This window comes from Procambarus clarkii, chromosome 41 (assembly GCF_040958095.1).
Source record: "Procambarus clarkii isolate CNS0578487 chromosome 41, FALCON_Pclarkii_2.0, whole genome shotgun sequence".
In the NCBI taxonomy this organism is placed as follows: domain Eukaryota; kingdom Metazoa; phylum Arthropoda; class Malacostraca; order Decapoda; family Cambaridae; genus Procambarus; species Procambarus clarkii.
Window position 1 is genome coordinate 20,258,239 of NC_091190.1, and position 5,174 is coordinate 20,263,412.

Below are 5,174 nucleotides of genomic sequence, written 5' to 3' on the forward strand. Positions count from 1 at the left end.
CCATATTGGCAAGGGCTAAGTATATTGAGTTTGGCTAGATATGAGTAAAGCTGCTTATAGATTAGTTTTTCAAAAATTTTTGACAAGTTTGGCAGGATAGATATAGGTCTGTAGTTGTTAACATCTGTGAGATTACCACATTTGTGGACAGGCGTTACTCTCGCTTTTTTAGAATATCTGGGAAGGTTTGGAGTTCAAGTGACTTGTTGAAGAGCAAAGCAATAGCAGGGGCTAAAGATCTGGAGGCTTTTTTGTAAATTAAAGTTGGTATCTCCTCAAGGGCACCAGACTTGGTTTTAAGGGAAAGGATTATCTCATTGACGTCAGTGGAATTAATAGGCTTTAGGTACAGAGACTGTGGATAGTTACCTGAAAGATAGTCATTAATGTCTGTACTGGAAGATGGAATATCATTTGCAAGGGATGAACCAATGGAAGAGAAGAACCTATTGAACTCAGTAGCAGAATCAGAGGCTGAAAGCTGACCATCGTTATTAGACAGGAGAGTCGGTTTGTTATTTAAAGACTTCTTTGATCCCAATATTTGAGAAATTGTTCTCCAAGTTTGTTTAATGTTGCTCTTTATTTGGGTAAATTTATCTTCGTAGTATTTAGTTTTGGCTCGTCTAATTATCTTAGACAGCAATAATGAGTAATTCTTTGAGAATTCTTTGGAGACAATTCCTAACCTATACTTCTTCTCAAGGTCATGTTTTTGATTAATAGATTTAAGTATTCCCTTTGTAAGCCAGGGATTGTTAAGCCTTTTGGTTGTGACTTGTTTTGTAAGCATAGGACAGTGGGTATTATAAAGGCTAAGAGTTTTTTGAAGAAAAGATTGTACTGCAAGGTTGATGTCCACTATGTTACCTAACTCGGACTCCCAGTTGACATTATCAGCAGCAGTTATAAAATTGTCTATAGCAGTTTCATTGTGTAGTCTAAAACGTATCACTCTTGACTCAAGAGGTGGTTTGCTAATGTTAGTTAAGAGAAATGTGGGGTAATGATCTGTAGTGCTATCGGTGATTATACCTGAAGTAAGCGGAGAGGTTATGTTTGTCCAGATGTGATCGAGCGTCGTGGCAGTGCTATCAGTGATTCTAGTAGGTCTAGTGATTAAGGGTATGAGGAAGCAGGAATTCATACAGTTGAGGAAGCTAACAGCAGTGGGGTGTTCAAGCTCGCAGAGGTCAATATTAAAGTCCCCTGCGATAATTAGGTGGTTTTTGTTCAGTCTGTTATCAAGTATTAGATTTCTAAGGTTTGAGTTGAATTCGGACACATCAGTGTTAGGAATTCTATAAACTGCACCCACAGTCAGGACAGACTCGGCACCCTTGACTCTGAAGCTGGCGAAGATATACTCCCCATAGCAGTCTCTGGTTCTAATTTCTTTTAAGCATGTTAGTTCTTGGTGGTAGTAAAGAGCAGTGCCACCACCTCTCTGAATTTGACGACAGTTGTGAATTGCTGAGTAGTTAGGCATGTTAAAGAGCTGAGTAGTATCCTCTTTCAACCATGTTTCAGTAAGTATAATAAAAGAGAATTTGTTGTCAATAGCTTCAATCAAGGCACTAACATCATCGAAGTGTTTACCTAGGGATCTAACGTTCAAATTGATTACAGAGATATTGTGATTATGAGTTAATACATTGTTTACATCATGTGCTGCAAAATATCTGCAATTTAGATCATTAAAGTGATAATTGTCATAGTTAGTGGATAAGAGGTTAAGTTCAGGGTCTATACTTGTCTGCATAAAAAAAGCTGATTGCAGGAAAAACAAGGTAAGAAAGGCAAATAACAAGGTAGAAATAAGCTTTTCTGACCAGGGGGAGAAAGATACTGGCAGTATGGGGCGTTAAAGTTTATTGAAGATTAAATTCTGCAGAACATGTAAATATATAAAGTTCACATAAAGTAAGTAATTATATAAAGTTTATATTAAACACGGTTTATATTATAGACTTAACAAAGTTGATATTATATAAAACTTAATAATGAACATGTAAATATACAAAGTTTCAAATATAATTTAAGGAATATATAACGTTTATATTAAAATATATAAAGTAAATATATAAAGTAAATATATAAAGTAAGAATTAACAGTAACAATTCCAAGGACTAGATTTAACTTAAAAGGTACACCCGTAGTAAGTATGAGACCTTAGCCTATAGTGACATGGAAACTAGTTCTGCAGAAACCTAAAGGTTAACTGGTACTAGAATTAAGGCCGAGTGCAAATGTGTAGTAATTATATAACACTAGGATATAACAGGCAGGACACAAAGAATAACTAATAAGTGAGAGACCACATAACACGTAATGTACCCGGCCAAGAGGCCGTAAAAGACCTAATGGATAAGGAGAAGGGGGTGTGACTACAAGTAGGGCTTACTAGCACCTAGACTGGGCAAAGTATTAGCTGCGGACAGCGGGACACTTGGGGACCGGCGCTGCACCCCCACCGCAGGCCAGCGGCCGGACCCCCCCCCCGAAGGGCGAGTGCCAGCTGGCCGCGTGAGGCACTCCATGTAGCAGAGCAACAACGTCCCGTCTGACGTAGGATGTGAGCACTATACTCTTCCGCCTGCCGTTTGCCATTATTTCTGATGTGGCGAGCCCGTCCCGAGACAGCTGGGTGCGGAGCGTAGTCATCTGAAGTCAAGCCTAGCGCCGAGAGGGCAGCGCGTAGGATCCTGGAGAAATCTCGCCTGGTGACAGGAGCGCTTGTAGGATCTGTGCTTGTAGGATCCGAAGAGTGTTGATTCCTGACCATGTAAGCGATACCTGGTCCAGTCGGAGCGTGCGTCGATTTTTTGTCGCGTAGCTCACCTCCCCCGGGCTGAAAGATATAAGGCAGTAAGGGTGGGCAGAAGCGGCGTGCAGTGATATCGTGACAGGCAAGAGCACAGACGAGAGGGAAACCCTAGCTGAATCAATACGGAGACGAAAAACGGGGGAGGGAGCCCGGCAGCAGGAATTAAGAGAAACCTTAATTAACAATCCTGGATGAATAAAGAGCATCCGAATAATTATACTGTAGCAATGAAGGGGGGGCTAACAAATCTAAGAATCTTCCAGCAAACGGAATGGGGAAGTACCTTTGCTAAGAGCAAAGGTGGGAGAAAACCGGGAGGAGAACAGCAAGGAGGCACAAAGCAACTATAACAGGGTAAGACGAAACACTATAAATCTTGAATATAAACAATACATATACCAAGAAAGGGTATAACAACTAAGCAACATATACATAAACAATAAAATGGAATAAGAACCAATTCTTAAAGCCAAATCTATAACATGCTTGTGTCCTAATCGGATGTAGAATGTGAGCGGGGAACATTACCCTTGGTCTCTATCCCATCTCTGCCTCCAGACGGGTGATTGGGCTGGATAGAAGCCAAGGAGTCTGCCTTGAGTGGCCGCTGAGTGTAGTCTTGTGTTGTCAATGAGCGTCTGCGAGCCGCAGCTAGTACGCCGTGAACTTCGGCAACATCTTTAGAACAGGAGCAAAGTGAAATCGACGGCAGGGAGCTGCCATTCAGTAACTGTAATAAGGATAATAATAAGAATACAATGTCGTAAATAATCGTACAATGAAGAATACAATGTAATATCGTAAATAACAGATGACGGCAAGTGCCGCAGAATGGAAGAAATTAAGAAAGCAACGCCAAACCATAATAACAATTTATATTTTAATAAAATAATACTGGAATGACAGTAACGGTACGGAATAATATTAATACTGCCATATAGCCCAGCAAATAAAGAGAAGATAATAGTATTAACGTAGGCCCTGGGCGGCTGCATCCCGGCACCGCTGCGTGCGTTGATGGTGATCAGAGGAATATCCGTCTCGCGTTCTCTTCCTCGCCGCAGTAGGGTGTGAAGGGGGGGGGGGTTCCGGCTTGTCGTGGCTGCGAATAAAGGGAACAGAAGAAACCGGCAGTGAGCGCCAAGCGGGCAGAGCGCAGTGGAAGGAATAGCGGTTGGAGGTAAGGGGCCCCTAACCTAATGATAGATGAGGTAAAATTAAATAGAATACTAATACGTAGTAGGAAACAACAATGGCGAAGGAACAAGAGTAAAATAGCCCAGAAGGCCGGATGCCAAAGAACGTTAGCGACCTATGGCCAACAGCATGCTGGCTGCGCTGGCCAACCACAAGCTGGCCGACGTCATGCTAACTGACTGGCTTGAGCTTGCCGAAAGGAAGGCCGAATGGCCAGTTTTTTGCCTGACACCGTGCGCGAGGCCATGCTAAACTTCTCGGTAGCATCCAAATGTACCTTAATGTACTGTCGATACGATGAAGAATGGGAGGTCAAATATAATGCACAATAATCAGAATATATAAAGAGGGAAACGAGTGTAATAGGACGAAATAACCGGAGGAAAAAAAAAATTGTGGGGGGGGGGGGCCCCACCCGAATGCACTGCAACTAGCGTACCTTAGCTGAAATTAACTTAAAGGCAGAGAGGCAAAGCAATAGATTAATACAAATCCTAATTGATAGTCCCTTAATAACAAATTGAACGTGAAACATAAACAAAGAGTAAATTGCGGGAGAAAAATTTGCCGTAATAAATACAAATCAAATTGCGAGTCCAACAATAACAGATTTAACAGACACGCAGACGTAGGAGGAACCAAGGGGACGTTTCCCACAGGCGAGCCCGCACGGCTGGGGGGGGGGGGGCGGAAATGACAGAGGGCCGAAGAAAAGATAACGTCGCCGAGGCGCGCTGGACGGCACACAACCCGGTCTGAGAAAGGACATAGGCCCAAAAGCGAGAGGCGATAACGTAGAATGGGGTGGAAGAATGCGGAAGTAAGCGGGCGAGACCGAGTAAACAGGGACTGCCCGCGCAACGCCGCGGGACGCGCTGCGCAATTGTTTCTTTCTCCCCCGCCAGAAACATCCCCGCTTGTGATGCAAGCAGTGACCATATAAAATAGGGAAAAAGATGTACACAATGAATAGCTGTCATTGCAATCAATGCAATGCAATCCTACTTATGAATAGATCAGAGGGTGAATGTTCAATAGATTCAAACCAAGAAACACAGTTGAAAGCGAATATAGAAGTTTTTGGAGTACTTTAATGAGGCTATGACTGAATAGTACAGGGAGCCCTTTGCACAGCTCCATTTTCTGTAA

At 42.6% G+C, this 5,174-nt stretch overlaps 1 long non-coding RNA gene across 1 annotated transcript; it reads right to left on the reverse strand.

Annotated features, from left to right (window-relative positions):
* Positions 1 to 1,855: 1,855 nt before the first annotated feature.
* On the reverse strand, positions 1,856 to 4,866 carry LOC138373301 (uncharacterized). The gene is made up of 2 exons (XR_011231138.1): positions 3,357 to 4,866; positions 1,856 to 2,852 (listed from the first exon to the last, which is right to left on the reverse strand). It is a non-coding gene; the product is annotated as an uncharacterized lncRNA (long non-coding RNA).
* Between the last annotated feature and the right edge of the window lie 308 nt (positions 4,867 to 5,174).